The sequence below is a fragment of the Salarias fasciatus genome, chromosome 20 (genome assembly GCF_902148845.1).
Source record: "Salarias fasciatus chromosome 20, fSalaFa1.1, whole genome shotgun sequence".
Classification (NCBI taxonomy): domain Eukaryota; kingdom Metazoa; phylum Chordata; class Actinopteri; order Blenniiformes; family Blenniidae; genus Salarias; species Salarias fasciatus.
The window spans coordinates 863,777-884,076 of NC_043764.1; the positions used below are offsets into that span (position 1 = coordinate 863,777).

General features: G+C 49.3%; 1 protein-coding gene across 2 annotated transcripts in view; it reads right to left on the reverse strand.

Annotated features, from left to right (window-relative positions):
* The window catches only part of LOC115408444 (natural resistance-associated macrophage protein 2-like), a 918,259-nt gene that overhangs the window by 338,235 nt on the left and 559,724 nt on the right, over window positions 1-20,300 (reverse strand). The window lies entirely within an intron of this gene.

Sequence of the window (20,300 nt, forward strand, 5' to 3'; positions counted from 1 at the left end):
CAAATGACGCAAATCATAAGTAAACCTACTAGAATAACTAAAACTTCCCAAACATTAATCGACTTAATCTTTGTAAATAAGATTCAAAGAATAACAAAAACATATAACCTAATTACTGGAATCGCTGACCATAACCTGATACCTGTAGCAAGAAAAATAAATAAAAATAGATTTAAACATCAAGAAAAGGACAATTCTAATATATCCTTTATACCTCACAAAGCCCTCCCTCTTTTAGAGGTTAGAATGCAGAGGTTAGAATGTGAGGTTGGCATCAGAGGAAAAGCCCTCTGCTGGTTCAAATCCTATTTATCTAATAGGTACCAATTTGTTCACGTTAACCAACAGTCCTCACCGTGCTCCCAGGTCAGTTATGGGGTTCCTCAAGGGTCCGTGCTCGGGCCAATTTTATTTCTGTTATATATGCTTCCTTTAGGGAACATAATTAGAAGTCACGATATCAATTTTCATTGCTATGCAGATGACACACAACTGTATTTATCTATGAAACCTGATCAAACTAATCAAACAGACAGACTCAGTGACTGTATCAGAGAAATTAAATCCTGGATGACTACGAACTATCTCCGTCTGAATCCTGGCAAAACAGAGGTCATTATACTAGGCCCCCATAAACTGAGAGAGTGTCTATCTGAACAGATTATCACCTTAGATAACGTCAGTGTATCCTCCTCCTCTACTGTCAGGAACCTCGGGGTCTTATTTGATCAGGATATCTCCTTTAAAGCACACATCAACCTGGCTTGTAAAACAGCATATTTCCACTTGCGCAACATAGCTAAAATAAGAAACATTCTACCTAGAAGTGATGCAGAAAAACTCATCCATGCATTTGTTTCTACTAGACTGGACTACTGCAACTCCCTTCTTGCAGCCTGCCCAAAAAGTGCATTAAAAAACTTTCAGTTGGTTCAAAATGCGGCCGCCAGATTATTAACCGGAACTAGAAGACGTGAACACATTACTCCCGTTCTAAAATCTCTTCACTGGCTTCCAGTCGAGTTTAGAGTTAGATTTAAAATCCTTCTCCTCACTTACAAAATCCTAAATGGGATGGCTCCAACCTATCTCCAAGATGCTTTAACGCCTTATCAACCAATCAGAGCACTCCGCTCTCAAAATGCAGGGTTACTGGTGACTCCTGGAGTCTCTAAATGGACACTAGGTGGAAGAGCCTTTAGCTATCAGGCACCGTTTTTATGGAACCAGCTTCCAAGTGGTGTCAAAGAGGCAGACACAGTCTCCACATTTAAGGTTAGGCTCAAGACGTTTCTCTTCGATGCAGCCTATGATCAGGTCAGCTAGGGATTCTAAATTAAACTAAACTAAACTAAACTAAACTAAACTAAAACAAACCAAACTAAAGTAAACCAAACCAAACTACAGTAAACCAAACTACAGTAAACCAAACTAAACCAAACTAAACCAAACTAAACCAAACCAAACTAAACTAAACTAAACTAAACTAAATTAAATTAAACTAAACCAAACCAAATTACACTAAACAAAATTAAACTAAACCAAACTAAATTAAACTAAACTAAACTATACTAACTAAATACTAGTTTAAACAGTTAAGTATCCACAAAGCTGCCCCAGGAGCTAGAATGCTGTGGGAAGTACGGTGCACTGAGCCCTGTCCTCTAATGTCTGAATGTTATTCCCTTTAGTCCGTTCATTGCTTTTCACCTGCTGTCCCCCCCTTCGAGGGGGAGTCTTCTCCAGTTTCAGTTGCTGACTCCACTATTACGAGGGCCTACGAACAAGCTCCGTCCGGACCGGGAGGACACTCCTGTCGGTCCTGCCCGTGGACTGGCTTCGGTTCTACTGCTGGGATCCGTGGTTCTTGTGCTGGACCGTCCAACGGACTGTCCTCAACATTGTCCTAGGCTTTATTTCTTATTGTCTCATGCTAGCTGTTGCCAAAGCTGTCCGTCCCTGGGAGAGGGATCCCTCCATACTGTGGTTCTCCCCAAGATTTCTTCTTTTCCCACTGGGTTTTTGGAGTTTTTTCTTGCCGGATGTGAGGGTCTAAGGTGGTGGTTGCTTCGTTCTGTCTCGTTACTGTAAATATTGACATATTACCATTATGCTTATTCACTGTTTTTACTTTTACCGACAAATGTAACATCTTGAAGCCTCTGAGGCAGCTGTTGTTGTGATACTGGGCTGTACAAAAATAAATTGATTGATTGATTGATTGATTTTAGAAAAAGACATCAATCAAACAAACTGGAATAACATAATTAGAAATAAATCATGTGAAAAAGCATGCAGTGATTGACAACAGCTCTGCAAAGTCTCTTACAAAGATACACACAGAAAACAGAAAACGAACTCAAACACGGAGTCTACCATGGTTTAATGAGGAACTCTGGAATCTAATGAAAAGAAGAGACGTCGCCTTAAAAAAATCCCTCAAAACTGGATTATCAGCTGACCGCTTAGTTTTTAATATGTTAAAGCAACACTAAGGAACTTTCAGTTTTCGTTGATTTTGGCGGCGCCAGTGGACAAAAGCGGTAGTGTTTTGCCTGACCGAATACTACAGTTCCCATGAGGCCGAGCACGTGGTGTCGTAAATTGCTGCTCCCGTTGGCATGCTGTCGGACTGAACTCGCCTACATTTGTTTCCAGTGGCTGTGTTAAGGATGGATAGCGACGAGGTAATGATCTAAATGAATCTAACGGTGGCTAAACAATGTTATATCGTGATGTGACGCATGCCGTAAAGCAGTCCGCACATTTGGAGCTTTTTAGTGTGCAGGGTTCCTACCACCCTCCTCACAGCTGCTCAGTCCAAGTGAAAGCAATACTGACGCCCTCAGCCTGTGACAGAGGGTCATTCAACTAGTTGTAAGTCGAAGTATCATCACAAAAGATATTAAAATGTTTTATTAAGGTTGAAAAGTTCCTTAGTGTAGGTTTAAGAAATAATGTGACGCCAAAATTTAGAAAGACCAAGGCCAGTTTCTTTCTTAATTTAATTAAGGAAGCCAAAGGAAATAGCAGATTGCTATGGACGAATATTGACAAACTTCTTGGTAAATGTCAGAATCGTTGTGATATTCAGTTAAAAGTAAATGGTGAAATCATAGTGCTGTTGTGGCAACACATTTTAATGAATATTTTATTAATTCAGTACAAAAACTCAGTCATTTCGAGTATTGCCCCCTGTAGAGCCACCCCGATTTGATGAACCTGGTTTACTTGATCTGAAGCCCATAGATGAAGAACAAATGTATAGAGTTATTAATAAACTAAACTACAGTAAGGCAAAAGATGTCTGTGGGATGGATAGCTCATTTTTAAAAACGCATAAAGAAACCTTATGCCCACCTCTTACAAAAATAACAATCAATATGCGACAGTACATTCCCTTACCTACTGAAAACTGGCATAATCACGCCTGTTCATAAATCAGGTGACAAACAGGAGGTTAGCAGTTACCGCCCCGTTACTATCCTCCCCACAATCTCAAAAACCTATGAAAAAGTTAGAGCACAGCAGCTGACTGAACACCTTAACAGACACACGTTTGAGCCCGATACAGTTTGCTTTCAGAGGTGGATGCTCTACAGAAGCTGCCTGTTGCTACTTTATCGAGGAAATTAAATCGAGCCTCGATAAAGGAGGAGTGGTGGGGGCGGTATTCCTCGACCTCCGCAAGGCTTTTGACACGGTCAGCCATGACACACTCCTGCACAAGCTGACCAGCTTCCAGCTCTCGAATCAAACTATAAACTGGATGAAGTCGTACCTCAGTGACAGACAAAGTGTAATGGTGCGTTCACACCGGACGCGATTCGCCCCTGGTCGGCCACGGGTGCATTTTGTGACCCAACAGCGGCTGCCGCTGAATTCGCGTCTCTGTCGCCGGCGGTCTGCTTTATTTGCTTGATAAAGCCGACAGCGGCGTGGTGGCGAGTCCAGGCGACGGGTCTGGATTCAGAATATTTTGCAGAGGCGTTCAGAGTACGGCGAGGTTCACCGTTTACGCGAAAACCATATATTTTCTATGTAAATCAGCCGCCCTCGCCGCGCTATTCGCGTCCGCTGTGAACACACCATAAAGATTAAAAACACCTCTTCTTCACTTAAAAACTACACAATGGGAGTACCGCAGGGCTCCATCTTAGGGCCCTTGCTTTTTAGCCTCTATACCAATAATCTCCCCTCTGTCTGCACTGCAAATGTCATCATGTACGCAGACGACACTGTATTATTTGTCCATGGCAAAAATGAAATGGATGTGGCAACCCAGGTAACAGAGCAGATGCAGGGGGTGTCTGACCGGCTGTGTCCAAACTGGTTAACATTAAATACTGACAAAACAGTCGTTATGTACTTTTTACAAGCAAAGTTAAACACTTAAATATTCCAAATATTTTTATTGATGGTAAAAAAATATTACATGTATTTACCTATTTGAGTGTGACCTTGGACCAAACTCTAACTTTTAAAAACATATAATGAAACTTTGAAATACTCTAAATTTGTGAAATTTTAGGTACATACGGGGATCTTTGACCACTGAGGCTTCCCATCTCTACCTAAACTCCATGATCTTGTCGTGTTTTCTGTATTGTATATCGAGTTGGTCACAGGGTTGTGGTACGGCTCTGAGACCTCCTGAATCAATGTATAAATATGCGCTTAAGATCCACGATGGAAAACCCAGGCGTTACCATCATTGTTCTATTCTAACTAAATATCAAATTCTGAACTTTGAAAATCAAATATTCTACTCAAATGTATGCCTTCTTTTCAAAATAATTAAAGGTCTCGCAGCACCTCCACTGAGAACATTTGTGGCCCTGTGTTCTGAAAAAATGAACCGAACAACTCGATCTACAACCAGAGGAGAACGCAGCGTTCCTAAGTGTGGAACTGCGTTGGCTCGATCGGCCTTCTCCAGAACTTCAATGAATCGGTGGAACTCACTACCAACTGAGATTCTTGCGTGGACCAGTTTCAAAACATTTGCACGTTTAACAAAAGAATGGCTGATAAAAAATCAGGTTTGTAGCCACTTTTAAACTGTGGTGTGACGAGTGAGTGAAAGAGCTTGTGTGTAGAAATGGGTGACGATGTGTTTTTTTAAGGTAAATGTCTCTCAAATTAAATGTTATGAAACGATCTTAGGACACCAGTTTTGTAAGACATGGTCATCATGTTCCATCTACATTTAGAACCAGTTTATACAGCTTGTAACATCAGCCTGCCCCGGGACTACTGGTGGAAATTAGCATTTTTTGCTATAACCTGGTACAAAGCATCTCTCCTTTGTGGTTCATGTTATTTTGTACACTGTCCCTGTATAAATAAAACCAAACCTTACCATCAGACCAATGATGGAGAGTCATCAGAACTTCTGCAGGAGACAGCTGGCCGAGTTGGACATAATGTCCGCAGCAGACAGGGTGAACAGGAAGGAGCCAAGACTGTTCCCTGAGGGACTCCTGTGCTGCAGACCACCATGTAGACTCAGTCCTAGATTCTCCAGGAAGACGGACGTGTCCTCCGCCCTCTTTCTGACGGAGCTCAGCAGAACTGGTCTCAGAAACGTCCAGGGAGAATCTGGTCTGTGCCAATAAGAATGCTTTGTTACTGTTGTAGAATTCCTTAATTATTCCACATTTGACGTATTGTATAGAAGTGTGTGGAAATGCATGTTAAACCTACCTTGATCCAATTTGCATTTTACAGAAACGTGCTTCGTGTTGTAAATGGAAGTGGATACAGAGCTCATACAAACCCAATTTTTATACAATTAGGAACATTAAAATTGAATGAAATTGTTGAATTTAACGTTCTCAAATGTATGTATACAGCTCACCAGAAAACATTACCAGAAAACCTGCGAAATAGATTTAAAAACAGGAAAAGTAAGTATAATTTAAGAGGAACTGATTTTTTTTGTAAACCAAAGTTTAGAACCAAACCAAAGGAAAGGTGTACCTCAGTCCACGGTGTAAATCTATGGAACAGCCTTGAGGGTTAAATCAAAACCTCAAAATCCATCCATTGTTTTAAAAAGAGTGTGAAACTACCGTATTTTCAGCACTATAAGGCTCACTGGATTAATAGGCGCACAGTCAATGAGTGGCTTTTATTAAAAAAAATTCATACATGGGGCGCACCACATTTTAAGGCGCATAGGATGTATAGAATCGTATGAGAGAAACACATATCGGCAGTCTAGGTGGTTACATTCTCGGTTGAAATGTGTGAGTAAAGCGACATATCAGAGCCAGTCTGACTGAGGATCGCTCCTCTTCACGATGTGCAGCTCAGAGCGGCCACGACTGGTGGAACTGGCTCGGTACCGGGGTTCAGCCAGCTGCCGTCTCCTGAGTGAAGCCCCCCACCGACAGCTCAGGCAGCCGGCCGGCTGCTCCCGGCATCCCGGCGGCGGGCTGCCGGGCGGGGCCAGCCGCTCCCGGCGTCCCGGCGGCGGGCTGCCGGGCGGGGCCGGCCGCTCCCGGCGTCCCGGCGGCGGGCTGCCGGGCGGGGCCGGCCGCTCCCGGCGTCCCGGCGGCGGGCTGCCGGGCGGGGCCGGCCGCTTCCGGCGTCCCGGCGGCGGGCTGCCGGGCGGGGCCGGCCGCTCCCGGCGTCCCGGCGGCGGGCTGCCGGGCGGGGCCGGCCGCTCCCGGCGTCCCGGCGGCGGGCTGCCGGGCGGGGCCGGCCGCTCCCGGCGGCGGGCTGCCGGGCGGGGCCGGCCGTTCTCAGCGTGCAGGCTGGTGTTCAGCCGCTTCCCGCCGCTCGCCGTGCTCCGCGGTTGGGAGAGTGGAGAATGAGCCTGAAGCTTCATGTGTGCCATTCTGTTTAAACTAGCTAGCTTAGCAGCTTAGCTAGCAGTGGTTGTTTGCTCGTGTGATCAGGGTGATTACCGTAATTGCCGCAAAAAAGGCGCATCCAATTATAAGGCGCTCTGTTGGATTTTGAGAAAATTACAGGCTTTTACGTGCGCCTTATAGTGCAGAAAATACGGTAATTTTGATGAATCGATACAAAGACGCCATGTCGGACATCTTTGAAATTTGTGTTGTATGAAGACAACTTGTTTCTTTGTTATGTGTTGTTTAGGGCTGTCAAATGATTAAAATTTTTAATCAGATTAATCACAGCTTACAAATTAATTAATCATGATTAATCACAAATAATCGCAATTTCCAACTATGTCTGAAATATCCCCTTTTTTCCTGTATTGCATTAACAAAAAAACGGCAGGACATGATTATATCTATTTAACACGTGATGTGTTTTATATTTAAGGCTCCAAATAAAATAAATATTCAAAAAACTAAAACATGCACACCATAACATAACGTGTGTGTGCAGCGCTCCCTCTGCAGTCCCTCTGAAGTTGGCTTTTGGCAGGAGTTACACTGTCAGGTCTGTAACAAATGTAGTACCACAAGAAAAGTAAAACTAAGAGATACCACACTTGTTTCTTACTCAATTAAACAGGGCATTCTTAGCCAGTGTTCCTTTTAGTGTGGAAAACAGAAAACTGCTTCAACATTTTTTAATCAAACAAGTAGAATCCATGAGGCCAGCGGCTCATCTCCCTCCATACTGCTTTCTTCTTCTGTTGTGATAAATGAGTTGACGCCAGGCCTCCTCTGCCTCCTGTCTGCTGTCTCAGAGGAGAGGCTTCTTCTTCTTTTTCGGTGCTTAAAGGTGCATTAAGGAGTTTTTCAACTTTAAAAATACTTATTTTCCACCATAAATATGTTATACATTTTTAATGATGTGTCCAATGTGCCCTGACATATTCATTACCAGAACCTCTAACTGCGCTAAACTGTCACTTGAAAGTCACAGTGCCGGTCCGGCTCCAGAACTTTTTGGGGAGAATTTGAAAGGAATGACGTAATGCGCGCTCCGGCTGGCCTGATGGAGTTAAGTTTCGTTTTGTCCGCCATTACTCCGCCAGATGCTTAGTGAGCAACAGCTGAGCAGGATCTTCCAGGAAGTCAGAACAGCCTGGCTTCTAGCACTGCAGCTCCACACAGACTCCACCAGGGAGAGAAACTTACATTTTACTGAGCGCTACTAAAAGAGCGAGGAAGGAGTTCTCTTCCGTGCACGCGAGCCACAGGCACGAGTGTTTCACTAAGCTGCATTACACCCAAGGCCTGCAGGGGGCGCTGTTTCGCATAAAACGTGCAAACTCCTTAAGGCACCTTTAAAGTTTGTGTCCGGAGTTTTGAAAGAGAGAGGTTTTTTAATCCAACGTCTGGAGGCTCCGCCTCCCTCTGCTTTCATGAGCGACCAAGCCACGCCCCTTTAATTGTGCACGCTATTATCCGTGGGGTGAAAATGAGAGCCTCCAGTCCTGCAGCATCCTCCATGTTGAGCTGTTTCCGGTGGATGTTCAGCAGACGGTGGATATATCTGCTTTTTGGATAACATGGGGGTCTGTGAGACGAAGACTATTATACTGCAGTGAACCAGACTGACACGTTGAAGCTCTGTTACTAAATGATTCATACATTGGAAACGAGCTGAAACTCCGGACACCAGCTTCAACAGCAGCTTGTATTCCTCGCCGGTGCACTACCGCCACCGCTGACAGAGGTGAGGCTTGTCACGATGTGCATGTGTTCAACTGCGTTAAAAATTTTAATTAGATTAATTACATAAATTAATTAACGCCATTAACGCGTTATTTTTGACAGCCCTAGTATTGTTTCTTTGTTAAGTATTGTATGCAGCGCACACGGGAAGTTTAAAGGACTCTGAATGGTCCAGGGGCAGATCTTCTGAGCTTTAGCTTCTTTCTGGACCTTTTCATTCATGTCAGTGCTGAAGTATGCAGATGCAAGTATGTTGTATTCACTTTTTGTTTTATTTAAATGAATGAAATAAATAAATCAAAAACAGCAGCCGAGTCCAGAGAACTGGTCCTTGGTGTCCGGCGTCCAGTCCAACACACCCGGTCCGTCCCTCTGACTTGGTCCAGCCACGAAGACCGGAGCCGGGCCGCTGTCTCCGCAACCCTGGACTAAACTGTCAAACCCGGCACTCCCAGTGACTGTAGGCCGTGCACGTGTGAGGCTGGTGCGCACGTGTGAGGCTGCTGGTCGGGATCCTCTGCTGGTGTGGAGCCGATGATCTGGACTAGAACCGCGGAGCTCCACGTTCCGCCTCAGCGTCGTCTGCAGACAGAGAGCAACGAGCCCATCGCACACCAGTTCCACCAAGACTGCACCCAGTCCCCCGGTCCAGTCCCCCGGTCCAGTCCCCCGGTCCAGTCCCCCGGTCCAGTCCACCGGTCCAGTCCACCGGTCCAGTCCCCCGGTCCAGTCCCCCGGTCCAGTCCCCCGGTCCAGTCCACCGGTCCAGTCCACCGGTCCAGTCCCCCGGTCCAGTCCCCCGGTCCAGTCCACCGGTCCAGTCCCCCGGTCCAGTCCACCGGTCCAGTCCCCCGGTCCAGTCCACCGGTCCAGTCCCCCGGTCCAGTCCCCTGGTCCAGTCCCCCAGTCCAGTCCCCCGGTCCAGTCCACCCGTCCAGTCCACTGGTCCAGTCCACCAGTCCAGTCCCCCGGTCCAGTCCACCAGTCCAGTCCACCGGTCCAGTCTCCTGGTCCAGTCCCCCGGTCCAGTCCCCCAGGGCCAGTTCCCCAGTCCAGTCCCCCAGGTCCAGGCTCAGCAGGACCTTGGGGATGGGGTCCAGGGACAGTCCTCAGCTGTCCCTCCTCAGCAGGCTCCTGTCTCTGGGCGTCCTCCAGGAGGCCCTGGGACAGCCGGATGGACTGCCTCCCCAGCAGGGGGCCGGGGCCGGGGCCTGGTTCAGGTCCCAGACTGGATCAGCGTTCCGGTCGGTCCGGGGGTCGAGGCTCCGCTGAGGTCCGGTCTGGTCCGTGGATCCGGGGTTCTTCCAGACCAGGAACCTTCTGTGTGAAAACCAGGTCCAGCATTTAAATAAAGTCTGGCAGAACGGAAGCCCCCCTGGAGATCCAGAGATCTGGGATCAGTCCAAACCAGAACAGGATCTAGTCCCAGCTTCACTCACGTCCTCCTGGTCCGCTCAGCCTGTCCTCCACCACAGCCCGGGGTCCAGATAACTGCTGTGGTTCTGTTGACCTCTGACCTGGAAGCTCACTGTTTCCAGGGCAACCGGAGGATAAACAACAACTTTCTTCTTCCAGTTTAGTGCAAAACGGACGAATATCTGTGGGATGAACTTTGAACCTGAAGGCTGTCCTTCAGTCTGGAGCCGGAAGGTCCAGATGAAGAGCTCATCCGGAGGCGAGGAAGAGGAGAGAGGAATGGCTGCCAGAGCCAACAGAAGGACCCCGGGCTGTGGAGGAGGACAGGCTGAGGGACCAGGAGGACATGTTGGACCATTAAAACCGTTTCAGGAGCGGCGTTCCCGACGCCCCGTCTGCTGGACCTGAAGGATCCACCACACCGTTCTGGATCTAAAGTTCTATTGAAGCTCTGCTGGAACCAGAAAAGCATTCTGGGAGAGGAGATTCTTCTACTGCGTTCTAGAAACAACCTGAAAACTGTTTAACAGAACGTGTCCGTTAACTCCCGACCCGATAACTCCCGACCCGCTAACTCCCGACCCGTTAACTCCCGACCCTTTAACTCCCCACCCTTTAACTCCTGACTCGTTAACTCCCAACCCGTTTAATCCCGACCCTTTAACTCCCGACCCATTAACTCCTGACCTGTTAACTCCTGACCCTTTAAGTCCCGACCCTTTAACTCCCGACCCTTTAACTCCTGACTTGTTAACTCCTGACCCTTTAAGTCCCGACCCTTTAACTCCCGACCCTTTAACTCCTGACCTGTTAACTCCTGACCCTTTAACTCCCGACCCTTTAACTCCTGACTTGTTAACTCCCAACCCGTTTAATCCCGACCCTGTAACTCCCGACCCGTTAACTCCCGACCCTTTAACTCCCGACCCTTTAACTCCCGACCCTTTAACTCCTGACTCGTTAACTCCCAACCCGTTTAATCCCGACCCTTTAACTCCCGACCCATTAACTCCCGACCCTTTAACTCCCGACCCTTTAACTCCTGACTCGTTAACTCCCAACCCGTTTAATCCCGACCCTGTAACTCCCGACCCATTAACTCCCGACCCGTTAACTCCCGACCCTTTAACTCCCGACCCGTTAACTCCTGACCTGTTAACTCCTGACCCTTTAAGTCCCGACCCTTTAACTCCTGACCTGTTAACTCCTGACCCTTTAACTCCCGACCCTTTAACTCCCGACCCATTAACTCCCGACCCGTTAACTCCCGACCCTTTAACTCCCGACCCGTTAACTCCTGACCTGTTAACTCCTGACCCTTTAACTCCCGACCCTTTAACTCCTGACTCGTTAACTCCCAACCCGTTTAATCCCGACCCTGTAACTCCCGACCCGTTAACTCCTGACCTGTTAACTCCTGACATGTTAACTCCTGACCCTTCAACTCCCGACCCGTTAACTCCCGACCCATTAACTCCTGACCCGTTAACTCCCGACCCGTTAACTCCTGACCCATTAACTCCCGACCCGTTAACTACTGACCTGTTAACTCCCGGCCCGTTAACTCCCAACCCGTTAACTCCTGACCTGCAAACTCCTGACCTGTTAATTCCTGACCCGTTAACTCCTGACCTGCAAACTCCTGACCTGTTAACTCCTGACCCATTAACTCCTGACCTGTTAACTCCCGACCCGTTAACTCCTGACCTGTTAACTCCTGACCTGTTAACTCCCGACCCGTTAACTCCTGACCTGTTAACTCCTGACCTGTTAACTCCTGTCCCGTTAACTCCTGACCTGCAAACTCCTGACCTGTTAACTCCTGACCCGTTAACTCCTGACCTGTTAACTCCCAACCCGTTAAAGGTGCTGTAGGCAGGATTTTGCTAGTCAATGCTAATTTTTCTTTGTTTTCTTTGGATTAAATGTTAGAGTATCCATTGATAATCCTTTAGGAGTGTAGCATAACTGCTCTACCGCGAGGGCGCAGCGTTTCCATCTGTCTCTGTTCTGAGCTGAAAAGGTATCTCGACAGCTCCAGGTATCTTTGACCAATCAGAAGAGCCCCTGAGGCTCTAACCGTGATTGGTCGAGGGGCGTTCATCGCACGTTCTTGTGGGAGGGGCTTAACTTGCGTAAGGGCGTGATGTCAGAGAAAACAGGGCAGGATTGGCTGTGCTGAGTTTCAAATCGCCATCTTGCTTAGGTAAACCTAAGCAAGATGGCGGAGATGCTGAATCCTGCCTACACCACCTTTAACTCCCGATACGTTAACGCCTGACCTGTTAATTCCTGACCTGTTAACTCCCGACCCGTTAACTCCCGACCCATTAACTCCTGACCCGTTAACTCCTGAACCTTTAACTCCCGACCTGTTAACTCCCGAACTGTTAACTCCTGACCTTTTAACTCCTGACCTGTTAACTCCTGGCCCGTTAACTCCTGACCCATTAACTCCTGAACCTTTAACTCCCGACCTGTTAACTCCTGACCTGTTAACTCCTGACCCGTTAACTCCTGACCCGTTAACTCCTGACCCGTTAACTCCCGACCTGTTAACTCCTGACCTGTTAACTCCTGACCCGTTAACTCCTGACCCGTTAATACCTGACCCGTTAATACCTGACCCGTTAACTCCTGACCCGTTAACTCCTGACCCGTTAATACCTGACCCGTTAATACCTGACCCGTTAACTCCTGACCCGTTAACTCCTGACCCCGTTACCATTTCTGACAGGGCATTGAGCAGAACGGGCTCCCCGGGTTTTACCGGTAGAATCTCTGCCTCAAGCGGTTCTCCAGGCTTCTGTTTGAGAGAGCAGAACGTTCCGCCATCTGCTCCTGAGCGTCCAGAGAGCTTTCCTCCGGAATCCAGACGTTCACACATCTGTCCAGACCGGCTGTGGATGAACGGATGATCCTCCAGAAGGAAAACCTCCGGATGAATCCATGAAAGGCTTCTGCTGCTCGCAGTGGAAGATAAAGACAAAATCCTCCTCTCACTTCTGGAGAAACAACTGTTCTTCAACCAGACAGACTGGATGGAAAACTGCTGAGAGCAGCTGGTCTCCATGGCAACACACACACCTGCTGAGAGCAGCTGGTCTCCATGGCAACACACACACCTGCTGAGAGCAGCTGGTCTCCATGGCAACACACACACCTGCTGTCTCTCTGTCATGGCTGTTCTCAGGTCAGGGCTCACAGTGAATAGGGAGGTGTTTTACACACACACACACGCACACACACACACACACACACACACACACACACACACACACACACACACACACACACACACACACACAGATTACCCAGGGCAGCAGCTGCCATTTGGTATTTTCGAGGCTTGTCTAGTTAGCGACTTGTGGCTCACTGTATGCTGATGTGTGTAACTAGTTACTGGCTGGTTTTAGAGTAGTTTTCTGGAGTAGTTACTGCTGATGTCTGTGTGTGCTGCTCTGCTGCTGACGTTGGTTTCAGCTGTTCCTGCTCTTGTCGCTGTGCTGGTGTGTGTTTGTTAGCTCACCTTTACTCTCATCTTTTCTAACCTTTACGTTTACGGGCCGTGGTCGTCATGGCGACGCCTTGAAAACAGAACAGGCCCATCAGAGAACCGATTCAGAGACATGAATCAAAGCTTCAGCGAGTTCCAGCCTCCTGCAGCCAATCAGAGCAGCTGCTGTCAGACGGCATGAGATGAGGCCTGTGTGTGTGTGTGTGTGTGTGTGTGTGTGTGTGTGTGTGTGTCTGTGTGTGTGTGTGTGTTGCATGTTCACCATGTGTGTGCACCGTGGAGAATGTTCACATAAGTGAGGAGATGTGGGAATGTGTGTCCAGTCACAGACAGCAGAGAAACGGGCAGCGAGGGGCCGGGGCGCCGCTGCGCTCTGATTGGACGGCAGCGGGGCCTGGAACGCCGCTGCACCGTGATTGGGTGGCAGCAGGGTCCTGGTCGGGACTCTGCCGCGCTGTGATTGGCTGGCAGTAGGGGTGGAGTTGGCACATGGCTCTGGTCCGGAGGGGGGGTGGAGCTGTGGGGGTCACGTGACGCAGCAGCTGCTTTCAATCAGCTGTGTTGTCTTTTCACTGTTTTTCATTGCAGCCGGAGACAAAAGCCGGAGACGTCCCTGTCCTCCGTCCCGCTGCGTCTGTAGATCCAGGGTCAGGGCTCCTCCCGCTGTGTCCGCCGCCACCGCTCGCCCTCTCAGACTGCCAGCACGCACGTTTACATGGCCCCGTTCAATGGCTTATAGGGCGGAGCGGACTGTGAAGGTTCATATAAACACCGAGAGGATCCAGCTGGTCGACACCGATCGACAGTCCGCTCCGTGGCTCAAATGAACGCCGCCTGACAGGCGATAGGATTCAACGGGGGATTATTGGTTCCGCCATGCGTTCCCTCGTACGTAGTGATGTGACGACGGGACAGGAAGCAGGAAGCAGGAAACAGGAAGCAGGACAGTGAGAAACCAGCAGAAGAACGACGGTGGTTGAAAAACACTTTTTTAATAAAAACCCGACAGAAAAAACACTGGAGAGGAGAGATGGAAGCAAACCGCTCAACAGCAAGTTCAAAGAGCTCCGTAGCAGAATACAGCGATCGCCCGGCCGGTGTTATGGATTAACTAGTTCTCGTGTTAAAGAGTGACGGCGGAGGTCTGTGTGAACACCTGCTGATTACAGCAGCTGCTACAGTCAGACTCACTAAAGACTCTGAACAGATTCACTCACTGGAGCTGTCGATACCCGACGGTCTCCAGAACCACGACAGCTTTCAGTCTGCTGGTCACAAGTTAACACGGGCACCAGTTAATTCGAAACATCGGCATGTGGAGCAGAGCCCCGGTGCTGCACCGAGACACCGAGACGTGGCGCTGGGCGGGGCGGCGGTCCGGCCGGGGGGGGGCTATGAGCGGCGTCTCATGGAGACGATGGGACATTATTGATCAGAGATCCAGCAGATTAAAACTCTGCTGGGCTCTGAAGACGCCTGAGACCAAGACCTGGAGGTTCCCCGAGAGACTTTGTGCTCCTGTCACAGAACGCCATATGATCCGCTTCACCAGGACCCTGGAGAACCAGGATTCATCGTGGATCGCTTTGTGTGGGGTCTGGAGGACGGCAGGGGGTCTGGAGGACGGCAGGGGGTCTGGAGGACGGCAGGGGGTCTGGAGGACGGCAGGGGGTCTAGAGGACGGCAGGGGGTCTGGAGGACGGCAGGGGGTCTGGAGGACGGCAGCGTTACAGCAGACATGTAGAAAGTGGATTTGGTGGCAGCTGGATGGGACAGGGTGAGAAGGCCTGGAGACAGTCCTGTCCAGCAGGGGGCAGCAGAGCGAGGCCTGGAGACAGTCCTGTCCAGCAGGGGGCAGCAGAGCGAGGCCTGGAGACAGTCCTGTCCAGCAGGGGGCAGCAGAGTGAGGTTCTGCTGCTGCTCCGGTCCAGACTGGTCCTCATGTAACTTTACTTTATTTACTGTGAGGACTGAGACATGATGCTGCTGGACTGACAGGGGGACAGGAGGACAGGAGGACAGGAAGACAGGAAGAGAGACAGAAAAGTGGACGAAAGAAACTTCTCAACAAACAAAAAAAAGAGTGAAGAGAAGGAAGAGAGTAAAGATACGACGGTCTGTAGTTACTGTGGACGACGAGACGAGTAGCTGCTGAAGACAGACATGACAGAGGACGTCCTGCAGAGAGCAGAGAGGATGTCCTGCAGAGAGGACATTCTATAGAGAGGACGTCCTGCAGAGAGCAGAGAGGACGTCCTGCAGAGAGGACGTCCTGCAGAGAGCAGAGAGGACGTCCTGCAGAGAGGACGTCCTGCGGACTCTGGTTGGAGAACACAGCTGGTATTGAAGCTGAGGATCCAGGTGTGAAATTACAGCAGAGCATCAGCAGAGACCTGATCCAGATCAGCGAGACCCCTGATCCCACTGCAGGTTCTCCTGCGCTCTGCTCCGTCTCAGAGCTCCAGAGACACTTCAAGATCCCGCTTGACTCCATCACCCTTTCACAATAAAATGAGCGCACAGCCGTCCTGTCTCAAGAGGACAAACATCACCGCTGCATGGAAAACAAACCCCGTGCTATTTTGTTGACTCCACAAATGTATTCAAATATCGAAATATGCACATTTTCAGTTTTTGGGATATTTGTAATGAGCTGTATTTATGACAAAATGCGTATATAAATCAATATTGTTACAAATAGATGTATAACTACTAGGGCTGTCAAAAATAACGCGTTAATGGCGTTAATTAATTCATGTAATTAATCTAATTAAAATTTTTAACGCAGTTGAACACATGCACATCGTGACAAGCCTCACCTCTGTCAGCGGTGGCGGTAGTGCACCGGCGTGGAATACAAGCTGCTGTTGAAGCTGGTGTCCGGAGTTTCAGCTCGTTTCCAATGTATGAATCATTTAGTAACAGAGCTTCAACGTGTCAGTCTGGTTCACTGCAGTATAATAGTCTTCGTCTCACAGACCCCATGTTATCCAAAAAGCAGATATATCCACCGTCTGCTGAACATCCACCGGAAACAGCTCAACATGGAGGATGCTGCAGGACTGGAGGCTCTCATTTTCACCCCACGGATAATAGCGTGCACAATTAAAGGGGCGTGGCTTGGTCGCTCATGAAAGCAGAGGGAGGCGGAGCCTCCAGACGTTGGATTAAAAAACCTCTCTCTTTCAAAACTCCGGACACGAACTTTAAAGGTGCCTTAAGGAGTTTGCACGTTTTATGCGAAACAGCGCCCCCTGCAGGCCTTGGGTGTAATGCAGCTTAGTGAAACACTCGTGCCTGTGGCTCGCGTGCACGGAAGAGAACTCCTTCCTCGCTCTTTTAGTAGCGCTCAGTAAAATGTAAGTTTCTCTCCCTGGTGGAGTCTGTGTGGAGCTGCAGTGCTAGAAGCCAGTCTGTTCTGACTTCCTGGAAGATCCTGCTCAGCTGTTGCTCACTAAGCATCTGGCAGAGTAATGGCGGACAAAACGAAACTTAACTCCATCAGGCCAGCCGGGGCGTACATTACGTCATTCCTTCCAAATTCTCCCCAAAAAGTTCTGGAGCCGGACCGGCACTGTGACTTTCAAGTGACAGTTTAGCCTGTTAGAGGTTCTGGTAATGAATATGTCAGGGCGCATTGCACACATCATTAAAAATGTATAACATATTTATGGTGGAAAATAAGTATTTTTAAAGTTGAAAAACTCCTTAATGCACCTTTAAGCACCGAAAAAGAAGAAGAAGCCTCTCCTCTGAGACAGCAGACAGGAGGCAGAGGAGGCCTGGCGTCAACTCATTTATCACAACAGAAGAAGAAAGCAGTATGGAGGGAGATGAGCCGCTGGCCTCATGGATTCTACTTGTTTGATTAAAAAATGTTGAAGCAGTTTTCTGTTTTCCACACTAAAAGGAACACTGGCTAAGAATGCCCTGTTTAATTGAGTAAGAAACAAGTGTGGTATCTCTTAGTTTTACTTTTCTTGTGGTACTACATTTGTTACAGACCTGACAGTGTAACTCCTGCCAAAAGCCAACTTCAGAGGGACTGCAGAGGGAGCGCTGCACACACACGTTATGTTATGGTGTGCATGTTTTAGTTTTTTGAGTATTTATTTTATTTGGAGCCTTAAATAATAATAAATAATAATAATAAACTTTATTTGTACAGCACCTTTCAAGATCATTGAGTCACAAAGTGCTTTACACATCATAAACAACAAAGGATAAAAAACAGAACAAAAACAACACAAAACGGGAAAAGAAACAACAGAATCACAGAAAAGCCAGACTGTAGAGATGCGTCTTGAGCTGCTTTTTAAAGGAGTCGACAGAGTCCGCTGATCTTAGATCAACTGGGAGGGAGTTCCAGAGAGTGGGAGCCACCACCTCAGACGCCCGGTCACCTTTAGTTTCCAGTCTGGAGCGAGGGACTCCCAGCAGGCCCTGGTCGGAGGACCTCAGGGACCTGCTGGGAACATAAGGCTGTAACAGATCTGTGATGGAGAGCGGTGCCTGGCCACGCAGAGCTCTGGACGTCACCACAAGGATTTTATATTGTATTCGAGACTTAATGGGGAGCCAGTGAAGAGCAGATAAGACTGGAGTTATGTGGGACCTCCTGGGGGTCCTGGTCAGCAGTCTGGCAGCGGCGTTCTGGACCACTTGCAGGCGATCCAAAGATGTTTTTCTGACACAGGTAAACAGCGAGTTGCAGTAATCCAGGCGTGAGGATACAAACGCATGGATTAGCATCTCTATCTCAGCTTGAGACACAACGGGCCTCAGTCTGGCTGTTCCTCAACTGGAAAAAGCAAGAACGGATCAGAAGTTTCACATGTTGATCCAGAGTCAGAGCCTGGTCTACAGTGACACCTAGAATTGTAACGGAGGGTTTAATCACGGAGGTATGGAGACATGAACCATCTTTGATCCTAAAGACAAGACTGGGAGGAGCAGAGATAAGAAATTCAGTTTTATCAGAGTTTAGCTGCAGAAAGTTATTAGCCATCCAGTTTTTTATCGCTGTCACACAAATATAAAACACCTCACGTGTTAAATATATATAATCATGTCCTGGCGTTTTTTTGTTAATGCAATACAGGAAAAAAGGGGATATTTCAGACATAGTTGGAAATTGCGATTATTTGTGATTAATCATGATTAATTAATTTGTAAGCTGTAATTAATGTGATTAAAAATTTTAATCATTTGACAGCCCTAATAACTACGTGACTAACCACATCTTGTGACCTGGCACAATAAAGATCATACAAAGACACTTCAGTGAACGTCTCTGACAATGACCAAAAATGTAAACGTTTCAAATTATTTAATTTTGAAAACACGGAAGTTGTTTCAGTTCTCTTTCCTGTTTGGAGCTATCCGAGCAGCGGGGCTGGACTCACTCGCGTGCGGACGCGGCCAAAAATAGGTGGGACGTATTTTATCCCGGACGCTGCTGAGCGCCGACGCTGGGTGTGGAACTGCTCCCGACCAATACAATGGCAGCTATTTGCTGCGTCCAGCGCGCCGCAGCGCGACGACACAGCGCAACACAGCGCGATGCAGCGTGATGCAGCGTGATGCAGCGTGATGCAGCGTGATGCAGCGCGACACAGCGCGACACAGCGCGACACAGCGCAACACAGCGCGATGCAGCGTGATGCAGCGTGACACAGCGCAATGCAGCGTGATGCAGCGCAACACAGCGCGACACAGCGCGACGCAGCGTGATGCAGCGCGACACAGCGCGACACAGCGCGACGCAGCGTGATGCAGCGCGACACAGCGCGACACAGCGCAATGCAGCGTGACGCAGCGCGACACAGCGCGACGCAGCGCGACACAGCGCGACGCAGCGTGATGCAGCGCGACACAGCGCGACACAGCGTGATGCAGCGTGATGCAGCGTGATGCAGCGCGACACAGCGCGACACAGCGCGACACAGCGCGACACAGCGTGATGCAGCGTGATGCAGCGCGACACAGCGCGACACAGCGCGACACAGCGCGACTCAGCGCGACGCAGCGCGATGCAGCGTGATGCAGCGCGACACAGCGCGACGCAGCGCGACACAGCGCGACGCAGCGCGATGCAGCGTGATGCAGCGCGACACAGCGCGACACAGCGCGACGCAGCGCGATGCAGCGCGATGCAGCGTGATGCAGCGTGATGCAGCGCGACACAGCGCGACACAGCGTGATGCAGCGTGATGCAGCGCGACACAGCGCGACACAGCGCGACACAGCGCGACGCAGCGCGATGCAGCGTGATGCAGCGCGACACAGCGCGACGCAGCGCGACACAGCGCGACGCAGCGCGATGCAGCGTGATGCAGCGCGACACAGCGCGACGCAGCGCGACACAGCGCGACGCAGCGTGATGCAGCGTGATGCAGCGTGATGCAGCGCGACACAGCGTGTTACAGCGTGATGCAGCGTCATGCAGCGTGATGCAGCGTCATGCAGCGTGATGCAGCGTCATGCAGCGTGATGTAGTGCAACACAGTGCAATGCAGCGCGATGACGCAGCGCAACACAGCGCGATGCGGCGTGATGCGGCGTGATGCAGCCGAACGCTCCAGAAACGCGAGCTGTGGGATCAGGGGGAGTCTGACCGCCACAGGAGAACCAGGGACCGAGTCCACAGGGAGAACAGCCTGATCATGACCTCTGACCCCTGAGAAGACCAGGAGCCGGCCACAAAGGCCCTCAGGGGGCCCAGATGGGGGACTGTGCGGGGGGGGGGGGGGGGGGGGGGG